Source organism: Rattus norvegicus, chromosome X, assembly GCF_021556685.1.
Source record: "Rattus norvegicus strain SHRSP/BbbUtx chromosome X, alternate assembly SHRSP_T2T, whole genome shotgun sequence".
Classification (NCBI taxonomy): domain Eukaryota; kingdom Metazoa; phylum Chordata; class Mammalia; order Rodentia; family Muridae; genus Rattus; species Rattus norvegicus.
The window spans coordinates 103,259,422-103,273,454 of record NC_141554.1 but is presented as its reverse complement, the minus strand read 5'-3'; the positions used below and the strand labels follow the sequence as shown (position 1 = coordinate 103,273,454).

The window sequence follows — 14,033 nt, the reverse complement described above, 5'->3', positions numbered from 1 at the left end:
TGAGAATAGGTCCCCTATTGAAGGAATCAGAGAAAGAACTGGAAGAGCTTGAAGGGGCTCGAGACCCCAAAAGTACAACAATGTCAAGCAACCAGAGCTTCCAGGGACTAAGCCACTACCTAAAGACTATACATGGACTGACCCTGGACTCTGACCCCATAGGTAGCAATGAATATCCTAGTAAGAGCACCAGTGGAAGGGGAAGCCCTGGGTCCTGCTAAGACTGAACCCCCAGTGAACTAGACTGGTGGGGGGAGGGCGGCAATGGGGGGAGGGTTGGGAGGGGAACACCCATAAGGAATGGGAGGGGGGAGGGGGATGTTTGCCCGGAAACCGGGAAAGGGAATAACACTTGAAATGTATATAAGAAATACTCAAGTTAATAAAAAAAAAAAAAAAAAAAAAAAGAATAAAGAACACCAAACAGTCCACGAAGGGAAGTGCTGGGACATGCTTTTGTCAAGGAAAATTGTTATGTACGATCTAAATCATGGTAGCCTGGTGAAAATAAAAGGCTACATCAGGATAAAAAAATTGTGCAAGGAATGTTGACACGTAGGCCACAGTGGTGACCTCACTACCTCCAAACACTGTCCTTCACAAGGAGAGTTACGTTGACAGAGTCGATGAGAACAATCCAGAATATTTGCAGGAGAGGAACATGGCACCAGACCGTCATTGGGACATCAATATGCTGGAGCAGAAGAAGAGGTGTCTATTATTCTACAAAGTCCTGCCTTCTATGAAGAACTAGAATCTATGATACAAGAGCAGTTTAAGAAGGGAAAGAATCCCACAGGCCTGTTGGCATTACAGCAGATTGCAGATTTCATTACCTCATGTACCAAATGTTTACCCACAAGGAGGAATGGATGCCCTGAACATGAATCTTGGTGTGGTTATTTCTGAAGGACCTTAGAAGATCTGATTCTATTACACATGACAAAGGGGAGTAGTGACTGTGGTGTAAACTAGCAGCATTTTACAGACTAGCAGATCTCTTTGGGTGGTCTCAGTTTATCTACAATCATATCACAGCCAGAGTGAACTCTGAGCAGAAATACTTCCTCATCGTACCTTTTGGACTTCTCTACATTAGAGTAACTGCATCCAGCTTGGTTAAGGTCAATCTATAAGTAGATATAGAAGACCGTGGAAGAACTAACCTAGGAGTCAATCATGCTGGCTCCACTTTGCATTCTGCAATTTATGCTGCACGACCAGATGCCCAGTGTATTATGCACATTCACATACCAGCAGGGGCTGTAGTCTCTTCAATAGACTATAGACTCCTACCTTTTTCTCCAGAGATGTTGCTTATCATGACAATCATGGCACTCTGGTTGATGAAGAGGAAACAATTTTGATTCACAAAAAAATCTGAAAAAAAGGATGTAAAAAAAGAAAGAAAGAAAATCTGGGCCCTAAAAGGAACGTTCTCATTCTCTGGAACCCCAATTAGAGAGAGCATAGAGGAGGCCTTCTCTAACATCCATAACCTTATGGTTGCATGTGAAATCCAGATTTGAACTCTGGTAAGTGCTGGAGGATCAGAGGACTTAGTTCTGCTGGATCCTGGGAAGTGCAAAGCCAAATCCCACTCTCCAGGGACTCCAGCAGGAGGAGGCAGTGGATCACCTTCCAAGTGGCAGACTAGGGAGCAGAAATGTGAAGCTCTTATCTGGATGCTTGATAATCTGGCTTCAGAACTGTCTACCCTTAATGATATCCTGCTTTGAGATCACGATATAAAAAGTACAGTGATGTGGAAGCCCTTTCAGTGTTACAGGCTAGTGATGGCAATTCGTGCACTTTCTTACTCTACAGACAGTTTTTAGAAGTAACAGAGAAACAAGACAAGATGGCTGAACTCTGGCTGACCCTTCTGAGGAGGGGCAGAACGGAAGCAGTCTCAAGTCAAAGACTAAGTGGACTAAAGAGGATGGACATAGAACTTCTATCTCTGCTGTTTCTAACCTGTTTGTTCCACTAAACACTAACCCAAAAGAGGTCCAGGAGAGGAAGAACAAGATTTGAGAGCAGAACTTACAGGATATTAAGAAGCTAGAACCTCAGTCCCAGGTTTTGTGTGGTATGATGGTGGACAGAAGACTTGTTCAGGGGGAGCTGGTGAGGGACTCCAAAGCCAACACTGAGAAGGAATACCAGCCCTATGTCATTGTGAGCACCACAGTTCCCAACCCATAGACTATGAACTAGAAGAATACCACCGAGAGGTGGAACAGAAGCAGAAGGGCTCTGAAAAGAACTTAAATGAGACAAGAGAGCAGAAAAAGTCCCCAGACTAGTCGGCTGTCCCGACCTAGTACGCCTATCAAACTAGAAGACCTTCCCCAGAAGCAGACATCCAGGGATCACAATGATGCCACCACCTTCAAACTGACTCCCCCTGACCTCTCCCCTGATGAGCCTTCAGTAGCACTTGCCTTCCCCAGACCCCACTCAGTCCCTTGTTGATTCTGATCCTGAGCCAGCCTCAGCCTCAGTTCCAGATGCTGAAGAAGTAGCCTCACTCTGCCACGATTCCCTCTTTTTTCCTTGTGTTCTTTCTTCTCCTGTATTGGAAGGCAAAAAGCCAAGACCTCCATGTAACTGGAGCCCCCCTGCCTTGTCTGATCAGCCCCTGCACCAGTGCTAACCCAGTACCAGTATGTGCTCAGATCCCCTACCCTAGGCCTTGATTCTGTGAGAAGTTGGGATTAGCCTGAACCTGTGAGTTGTGCCTCCCTTCAGGAGGGTGACACTGAATCCTGGCCCAGGCTGGAAGCCATCAGAGGCTTCTGCCAGCTCTGGTTAAAGTATCCTATTCCAGAGCCTTGCCTCTCGTTCTCCTTTCTTTCCTTCCTTCCTTCCTTCCTTCCTTCCTTCCTTCCTTCCTTCTTCCTTCCTTCTCTCTCTCTCTCTCTCTCTCTCTCTCTCTCTCTCTCTCTCTCTCTCTCTTCCTTTCTTTCAAGTATTATTTTTCTTGGATATTTTATGTATTTACATTTCAAATATTATCCCCTTTCCTGCCTCTCCTATACCCCTTCACCCTTCCTGCTGCTTCTATGAGGATGCTCCCACACGCACCCACCTACTCCCACCTCAATGCCCTGCCATTCCCCTACATTATGAAAACAAGCCTTCACAAGATCAAGGGGTTTTCCTCCCACTGATGGTGGACAATGCCATTCTCTGCTACATATGCTGCTGGAGCCATGGGCCCCTCCATGTGTACTCATCGGTTGTTGGTTTATTCCCAGGAGCTCTGGTGGGGTCTGGTTGGTTGACATTGCTGTTTTCTTATGGGGTTGCAAAACCACTCCAGTGACCTCTGTTCTTTCTTAAATTCCTCCATTGGGATTACTTTGCTAAATCTGATGGTTAGCTCCAAGTATCTTATTCTCTAACAGTAAGGCTCAAGCAAAGCCTCTCTGGACACATTCATATTTGACTCCTGTTAGCAAACACTTCTTGGCATCAGCAATAGTAACTGGGTTTGGTGGCTGCATATGGGATGGATCCCCATGTGGGGCAGTCTCTAGATGACCTTTTCTTCAGTCCCTGCTCCACTCTTTGTCTCTGTATTTCCTCCTGGGAATATTTTGTCCCCCCTTCTAAGAAGGACTGAAGTATCCACAGTTTGGTTGTCCTTCTTGAGCTTCGTGTGGTCTGTGAATTTTATCTTGGGTATTCCAAGTTTTGGACTAATATCCACTTATCAGTGAGTGCATACCATGTGTGTTCTTTTGGTATTGGGTTACATCACTCAGGATGATATGTTCTAGTTCCACCCATTTGCTTTCACTCTCCTTTCTTTTGTGATATCAAATTGTCTGCTTAGTTTCCATCCACCCTGTGTAGTCTCCCGGCTAGCTAATTGGACTATATTTTGCTGGCATCCTCTGCTCAGTTTTGTAAGTTATCCCATTACAAAGGTATCCACATACCCCAGCCATGGTCTGAGAAAGCATTCTCATGTCCGTCAGCAGGCCAGGGCACTCAGGCTGCCTTAGTGACATGGGTTAAGCCTGCTGCCCTAGCAGTGAGCAATCCTGTATATACCCAGCACAAAGCTATACATCATCTAACTGGTAATCCCATGACCAAAACCACATTCAGGCTCTCATAGTTGATTTTATTGGGGTCTTGGAATTTTCTCTTGGGGAACAGATACCAAGAGGGCGAAGAGTCGTTTCTAAAATTTTCTTTTAACAAGTTTGCGATTTAGCCTCCATTTTAACTGTGAATTTAAACAGGCCACTTTTTGTGTTTTCAGTTGTAGAGTCTGTGACAGACTGCTGAACACTCTTGACTTGTGTGGGGAGGTTTTGAAGAAACAGGGACCTTAACTCAGTCTGAACAATGCCCTGGTTTTAATAAGGGCTACTTGTGGTAGAAGCCAGCCTTGGAGGTGCCACCTAATATCTTGCATCATTCATGGAGCCCATGACCTTCTTGCTCGATCCTCTATGAATTTTTATTTAACTTTCATCCCTGGAAAAGGGCTTGAAACTGCTTAGTGGGAAAGGATGAGTGTCAGGTGGAATCCTAAGCCTTAAAGAGAAATCTTGTTTCAAAAAATAGTAGCAATATATTTCATAGTTGAAATTGCATCATTCATTCAAAAAGTAGATCTAGAAAAACGGATTTTAAGGTCACCATCAGCAACATAATAAATTTAAGCCCCACTTAACCTACATGAGACCCCAAACTGACAGAAAGAAATAAGAATAAATATATATGATAAATAAAAATATGTGAAACTAATTTATATCAGAATAGAGTTGTTAAAAATATAATGGTTAAAATATAATTGCATATAATTGTTAAAATTATTAACTCTGGTCAAGCACGATGATTCACAGTTTCAATCACAATACTTATTTAAAAGGCTAGCAAAATAAACTCCAAGTTCAAAGTTAGCCTATGTACAAAGTGAATTACAGGTCAGCAAGAGTTATACCCTGAGACCCTATCTCAAAATAAAGTAAAATACAATAATAACAAATAATATAAAAATACCCTTTATATGACAAAACTGCCTGTGTCCTGAGTCTAGTCTTATCAGGTGTTATCTGAAATTTGGGGAAGAGTAATTTAACTTCTGTAGTTCTATCTCTTCATCAGTGGGACAGAGATTAATAGTAGTTTTATAGAGGTTGTTGAAACAATACAAGGAAAAGTCCTTGTGAGTGTTTGAGAATATTTGGCATATAAGACATATTTAATAATTTTAGAAGTTATTATCTAAATCCATCCTTTTTCCTTTTCACTTTTATTACAATGCATGCATAACCCTCTGCTTTGAACTGTGATTGAATTTCATTGCCTCCTGCCTGCAGAAGAACATTATCTAGTGAAATTTCACTTTTATTACTATATTTTCAGTGCATTGCTTCAGTACATACTCTCCTACATCACCATTTAACTATGCTTAGGCATCTTCCCTGTGATGCCTTCACACCTATATTTCTCAACATATTTTTCTCTAGAAATCATTTTCAAAGTATAGCACACATTGCATTCAAATGGAAGACAGATTAAAACAGACTATTGAGCTGAAACCTAGCATTTTTAAGAGAAGCCACAAGAATTTTTAAAATGGTGTAAAATGAAGCATTTCTGGCAATAGTCTAAGTAACGAGTTGTTCTTAGTTCAAACATCATGCTCTGTAGACTTGATATGTGTTATTCTCCACTCACTGATGGACCTTGAGATCTCAGGATTCTCTTAAAACATGCTGTCATTGTAGGATCAGCAATAATGTCAAGGTTGGCTTTGAGGTACCTTGTTTGCACTGTCACTCCCTCCTTCCTTATTTTTTTTCTTCCCTAGAGAAAACATGCTGTGAATCTTCACCTTACACTTTGTTAGGGCATGATTTAAGGAAAAGCAAACATAACCTCGAATAGCAATGACATTCAAGGCACAAAAATAGCAACAACCTTCCAGGGCTGCAGATAAGCAAAAGCAATTAGAATGTGTAATAATTAGTTAGAGTGAGACATCAAATGTGGCATAATTCTCAGCTGATTGAACACTACCATAGAATGTGGAAAAATAATTCTTCCATTTTCATGAGTGTACCATATGATAGGGCTAGAAGTATGTTTCAGATCATGTTTTAAAATATATTTTGAAAACACATGGTTATCCAGACAAAATAGAAAAATTTAACTTGGTTAAGAGCCCATGAAAGACATAGTTATACAAAGTGATGGTGATGTAATGTACTTAGTTTTTCAAGGCTTTTTCTCTGATTTTTTTCTGTTCTTTTCCTCATTAAACAGTTCAATCTTTTCAAACACTATGGGTGTGGTTCCTATGTTAGATGTATATCATTATGAATAACATTAGCTTCTTATTTTGTAAAATAGCTATGATGAAGAAATGTTACCTTAAATATATTCTACAGGGTAATTTTTTTTTCCTATCAAAGTTGTTATATTTGAAGTAAAAAGAGTGTGTCACAAAGCCATAATTATGTCCCTCATTTTCTTTTAAGTGTGGTTTGATATTGATAATGTATTGTTATATATTAGTTCATTTGAAATAGATTTTTATCTCTAATAATGATTTTCACATGATTCACTCTCAGTAATACTGTACAGTTGAAAACCAATAATTACTGCCAACAGCCTTTCTTTATACATGTTGCATCTATTAATGTTTAGTTTAATTAAATAATACTGAGAAAATTTCAAAATATTTATTCATTTTGCTACCCTAAGACCTTGTTAATAAAATTAATAGATTCCATGTAATATAACTATATTTTACAAACCAACTAGTATGTTTACTAAGTTTATTTTATGATCTTTGGAAACTAAAAATCAATTAGCTTCCATTATCTCCTCAATTCTTAAATGCTGTGCTGTTTATGTTGAAGTTTTTGAAGAAAATATAGCACTGCATCAATTGCGGTTGATAAGGAGCCAAATGCTGTATGAGTTACTTGTCCACTTGCTGTGATGAAACATCTGAGAAGAAGAAATATATGGGGGAACGGTCTTATCTTGCTCACAGTTGGAGGGAATATCACATCATGGTTGGAAAAGGATGACACCAGGACCTAGAAGCAGCTGGTCAACTTCTCATCACACTCTGAAAACAGACAGCAAGAAATGCTATTGTTCAAATCCTTACTCCTTTTTACAACCTTGTAGTTCCAGTAAGTCACCACATCAATTATCATAATGAAAACAATCCCTTAAGTATGTGCTGTATATTCAGGTAGATCAGCAAAATAGAAGCAGAAGGAGCTTCTTTTTATGTGGCCACAATTACCTGATATGAAAACTACACAAATACCAAAAATTTTTTAGTAAAATTTTAGACCAACTTCACTCATAAATATATATATATATACATAAATTCTCAATATGATACATGGAAGCTTAAGTAATGCAAATTGATCAATTCTTATCTCCTTGTACAAAGCTAAAGTCCAAGTGGATCAAGGACCTCCGCATAAAACCAGATACCCCGAATCTAATAGAAAAGAAAGTGAGAAAGAACCTTGAACACATTGGCACAGGGGAAAATTTCCTGAACAGAACACCAAATGGCTCATGCTTTAAGATTAACAATTGACAAATGGGACCTCATAAAATTGAAAAGTTTCTGTAAGGCAAAGGGCACTGGCCATAGGACAAAACAACAATCCACAGATTGTGAAAAGATCTTTACCAACCCTACATCCAGTAGAGTAATATCCAAAATATACAAAGAATTCAGGAAGTTAGACTTCAGAGAATCAAATAACCCTACTAAAAATTGGAATCTAGAGCTAAATAAAGAATTCTCAACTGAGAAATCTTGAACGGCTTAGAAGCACTTAAATATTTTTCAATATCCTTAGTTATCAAGGAGAGAAATAAAAATGACCCAGAGATTCCACCTCATAAAAATCAGAATGGCTAAGATAAAAAAACGCAGGCAACAGCAGATGTTAAGGATGTGGAGAAAGAGGAACCTCTCAAAAATTTTAACACAAAAATGTTTCTGTCCAAATGAAAGACGGGGACAAAAATGGAACAGAGACTGAAGAAAAGGCCAAATAGGGACTGCCCCACCTCAGGATTCATCCCATCTGCAGACAGCAACCCCCCATACTATTCCTAAAAAAGCTCTTGCTAACAGGAACCTGATATGGCTGTTCCCTAAGAGGTTCTAAGAGCAATATAGATGCAGATAAACCAGTGCTGATGGAAATACTCACAGCCATCAGATTGAGCCTGGGGACCCCAATGGAAGTGCTAGGGAAAGGACTGAAGGAGCTGAAGGAGTATAAAGCCCCATAAGAAGAACAATTTCAAATGACTGGACCACCCAGATCTCTCAGGGACTAAATCACCAACCAAAGAGTATAAATGGAGGGACCTATGGCTCCAGATACATATGTAGTAGAGGACGGCTTTATCTGACATCAGTGGGAGGGGAGGGAGGCTTGATGCCCCAACATAGGTGGATGGTAGAAGTGTGAGACAGGAGTGAGTGACTGGGTGGAGGAGCACCCTCATCAGAGGCAAAGGAGAGGAGGGAGAGGGGGGATTAGATGGGGAGCTTTGTGGAGGGATAATGAGGATGGGAGATATCATTTGAAATGTAAATGAATAAAATGATAATAAAAAATACATGCAAACGTAATAACAAAAGATAATCCATCATGATTCTGCAGAATTCACCCAGAGATGCAAGAATTGAACATTTGTAAATGGATACCTGTAACTTAATGTATAAACATACTGAAAGAACAAAAACATGTTCTCATTAGACATGAACAAAACTTTGACAAAATCCAAAAGCTACTCATGATAAAAGTACTGGAGAGAGTAGGAATACAAGGGAGAGACATCAACATAATAAAGGCAGTTTACAGCAAGCTCAGGACCAACATCAAATGGAGAGAAACTAAAACTATTTCCTGAACATAAGATCTCTTCATACAGAGTAACACTTCTACTCTTTGCATACCTACATACTATAGCACTTAAACCTAGGTCAAAAAATAAGAAAATTGATGGATACACAGAAGATCATAACAGAAACAACAAAGTCAAAGTATTTTTGCTGATGATACATAAATGAGCCTAAAATCTTGACCAGGAAACTAAATCTGTTAAAAACAATTTTAGGAATGTAGCTGGATACAAATTAAACAGACACACAAAAAATAATCAGCAGCCCTTGTATATACAAATGACAAAAGGACTGAGAAAGAGATCAAAGAAAAATACACTAGTCCATTATTTTTAAATTTAGCCTCATTAAAATTCAGAAGACTGATCTAGTCTCTGCCAGAATCTATCAGGAAAGGACCCTAATCCCTCAATAGCATACATATCATATGTAAAAACCTCAGGAGCTAAATCTGCACTGTATACATGTATATTCTTCTCTACATTCCCATGAAAATGGCCCTTTATGTTCTGTTTTAAAAAATTAAAAATTAAAAATTATGTTCTGGTTTAAAATATTCTCAAACCAACAGTTTTGAAATGTTGAATATTCTTCCCACAAACTCTTTCCAAATGTCTAGGAAACATGTTTTCAGATTTAACTTAACAATGGTTCCCTATCTCAGTATCGATTTTCTGCATTAGTTACTTACCTCTTATTGTGACCAAATGCATATTAAGAAACAATTTACGGAAAGGAAGACTAATTTTGGCTCACGGTTTTATGGTATAGTTCACTGTGCCAGGGAAGTCTTAGTGGCATGATCTTGAGGCAGCTGGCTATATTGTGTCTGCAGTCAGTAAGAAAACAGCAATAAAGAATAAGACTCAGTTCACTTTCTCCATTTACTGGGGCAAGTAAGAATGTGTTTCCCATCTCAACCCAATCTAGATATATCCCTCACAGATATACCCAGAGTTTAAATTAGTGTAGATAATCCCTCACAGGTATTCCCAGAGGCTTATGTCATAGATGACTCTGAAAATCCTGTGAAATTGACAATATTTTTCCTTTAAAATGTTTATTAATTCATTCACATATGTGAATACTCTTTATTACTATATCTGGCAAATGATAGTTTCTACTTCATTACTTTCTAAATTATGCTAAGAATTTTAGGCCCAGGTGGGAGGGAGAGCTAAACATTCAGAGAGGCAGACAAACCTGGGAAACCAGAAGAGACTGATCTCTGTACATACATGTCGGACACCAGAGGAAAACACCAAAGGCCATCTGGAACCCTGGTGCACTGAAGCTCCCGGAAGGGGCGGCACAGGTATTCCTGGTTGCTGCCGCTGCAGAGAGCCCGTGGGCAGCACCCCACGAGCGAACTTGAGCCTCGGGACCACAGGTAAGACCAAATTTTCTGCTGCAAGAAAGCTGCCTGGTGAACTCAAGACACAGGCCCACAGGAACAGGTGAAGACCTGTAGAGAGGAAAAACTACAAGCCCGAAAGCAGAACACTCTGTCCCCATAACTGACTGAAAGAGAGGAAAACAGGTCTACAGCACTCCTGACACACAGGCTTATAGGACAGTCTAGCCACTGTCACAAATAGCAGAACAAAGTAACACTAGAGATAATCTGATGGCGAGAGGCAAGCGCAGGAACCCAAGCAACAGAAACCAAGACTACTTGGCATCATCGGAGCCCAATTCTCCCACCAAAACAAACATGGAATATGCAAACACACCAGAAAAGCAAGATCTAGTTTCAAAATCATATTTGATCATGATGCTGGAGGACTTCAAGAAAGACGTGAAGAACTCCCTTAGGGAAACACAGGAAGACATTAATAACCAAGTAGAAGCCTACAGAGAGGAATCGCAAAAATCCCTGAAAGAATTCCAGGAAAACACAATCAAACAGTTGAAGGAATTAAAAATGGAAATAGAAGCAATCAAGAAAGAACACATGGAAACAACCCTGGATATAGAAAACCAAAAGAAGAGACAAGGAGCTGTAGATACAAGCTTCACCAACAGAATACAAGAGATGGAAGAGAGAATCTCAGGAGCAGAAGATTCCATAGAAATCATTGACTCAACTGTCAAAGATAATGTAAAGCAGAAAAAGCTACTGGTCCAAAAAATACAGGAAATACAGGACTCAATGAGAAGATCAAACCTAAGGATAATAGGTATAGAAGAGAGTGAAGACTCCCAGCTCAAAGGACCAGTAAATATCTTCAACAAAATCATAGAAGAAAACTTCCCTAATCTAAAAAAAGAGATACCCATAGGCATACAAGAAGCCTACAGAACTCCAAATAGATTGGACCAGAAAAGAAACACCTCCCGTCACATAATAGTCAAAACACCAAACGCACAAAATAAAGAAAGAATATTAAAAGCAGTAAGGGAAAAAGGTCAAGTAACATATAAAGGAAGACCTATCAGAATCACACCAGACTTCTCGCCAGAAACTATGAAGGCCAGAAGATCCTGGACTGATGTCATACAGACCCTACGAGAACACAAATGCCAGCCCAGGTTACTGTATCCTGCAAAACTCTCAATTAATATAGATGGAGAAACCAAGATATTCCATGACAAAACCAAATTTACACAATATCTTTCTACAAATCCAGCACTACAAAGGATAATAAATGGTAAAGCCCAACATAAGCAGGCAAGCTATAACCTAGAAGAAGCAAGAAACTAATCGTCTTGGCAACAAAACAAAGAGAATGAAAGCACACAAACATAACCTCACATCCAAATATGAATATAACGGGAAGCAATAATCATTATTCCTTAATATCTCTCAACATCAATGGCCTCAACTCCCCAATAAAAAGACATAGATTAACAAACTGGATACGCAACGAGGACCCTGCATTCTGCTGCCTACAGGAAACACACCTCAGAGACAAAGACAGACATGACCTCAGAGTGAAAGGCTGGAAAACAATTTTCCAAGCAAAAAGTCAGAAGAAGCAAGCTGGAGTAGCCATTCTAATATCAAATAAAATCAATTTCCAACTAAAAGTCATCAAAAAAGATAAGGAAGGACACTTCATATTCATCAAAGGAAAAATCCACCAAGATGAACTCTCAATCCTAAATATCTATGCCCCAAATACAAGGGCACCTACATACGTAAAAGAAACCTTACTAAAGCTCAAAACACACATTGCACCTCACACAATAATAGTGGGAGATTTCAACACCCCACCCTCATCAATGGACAGATCATGGAAACAGAAATTGAACAGAGATGTAGACAGACTAAGAGAAGTCATGAGCCAAATGGACTTAACGGATATTTAAAGAACATTCTATCCTAAAGCAAAAGGATATACCTTCTTCTCACCTCCTCATGGTACTTTCTCCAAAATTGACCATATAATTGGTCAAAAAACGGGCCTCAACAGGTACAGAAAGATAGAAATAATCCCATGTGTGCTATCGGACCACCACGGCCTAAAACTGGTCTTCAATAACAATCAAGGAAGAATGCGCACATATACTTGGAAATTGAACAATGCTCTACTCAATGATAACCTGGTCAAGGAAGAAATAAAGAAAGAAATTAAAGACTTTTTAGAATTTAATGAAAATGAAGGTATGACATACCCAAAATTATGGGACACAATGAAAGCTATGCTAAAAGGAAAACTCATAGCTCTGAGTGCCTGCAGAAAGAAACAGGAAAGAGCATATGTCAGCAGCTTGACAGCACACCTAAAAGCTCTAGAACAAAAAGAAGCAAATACACCCAGGAGGAGTAGAAGGCAGGAAATAATCAAACTCAGAGCTGAAATCAACCAAGTAGAAACAAAAAGGACCATAGAAAGAATCAACAGAACCAAAAGTTGGTTCTTTGAGAAAATCAACAAGATAGATAAACCCTTAGCCAGACTAACGAGAGGACACAGAGAGTGCATCCAAATTAACAAAATCAGAAATGAAAAGGGAGACATAACAACAGATTCAGAGGAAATTCAAAAAATCATCAGATCTTACTATAAAAACCTATATTCAACAAAACTTGAAAATCTTCAGGAAATGGACAATTTCCTAGACAGATACCAGGTACCGAAGTTAAATCAGGAACAGATAAACCAGTTAAACAACCCCATAACTCCTAAGGAAATAGAAGCAGTCATTAAAGGTCTCCCAACCAAAAAGAGCCCAGGTCCAGACGGGTTTAGTGCAGAATTCTACCAAAACTTCAGAGAAGACCTCAACCAATATTATCCAAACTATTCCACAAAATTGAAACAGATGGATCACTACCGAATACCTTCTACGAAGCCACAATTACTCTTATACCTAAACCACACAAAGACCCAACAAAGGAAGAGAACTTCAGACCAATTTCCCTTATGAATATCGACGCAAAAATACTCAACAAAATTCTGGCAAAGCAAATCCAAGAGCACATCAAAACAATCATCCACCATGACCAAGTAGGCTTCATCCCAGGCATGCAGGGATGGTTTTATATACGGAAAAACATCAACGTGATCCATTATATAAACAAACTGAAAGAACAAAATCACATGATCATTTCATTAGACGCTGAGAAAGCATTTGACAAAATTCAACACCCCTTCATGATAAAAGTCCTGGAAAGAATAGGAATTCAAGGCCCATACCTAAACATAGTAAAAGCCATATACAGCAAACCAGTTGCTAACATTAAACTAAATGGAGAGAAACTCGAAGCAATCCCACTAAAATCAGGGACTAGACAAGGCTGCCCACTCTCTCCCTACTTCTTCAATATAGTTCTTGAAGTTCTAGCCAGAGCAATCAGACAACAAAAGGAGGTCAAGGGGATACAGATCGGAAAAGAAGAAGTCAAAATATCACTGTTTGCAGATGATATGATAGTATATTTAAGTGATCCCAAAAGTTCCACCAGAGAACTACTAAAGCTGATAAACAACTTCAGCAAAGTGGCTGGGTATAAAATTAACTCAAATAAATCAGTAGCCTTCCTCTACACAAAAGAGAAACAAGCCGAGAAAGAAATTAGGGAAACGACACCCTTCATAATAGACCCAAATAATATAAAGTACCTCGGTGTGACTTTAACCAAGCAAGTAAAAGATCTGTA

At 39.2% G+C, this 14,033-nt stretch overlaps 1 pseudogene; it reads left to right on the top strand.

Annotated features, from left to right (window-relative positions):
• Positions 1–2,659, top strand: part of Add1-ps1 (adducin 1, pseudogene 1) — a 36,010-nt pseudogene extending 33,351 nt beyond the window's left edge.
• The last annotated feature ends 11,374 nt before the right edge of the window (positions 2,660–14,033 follow it).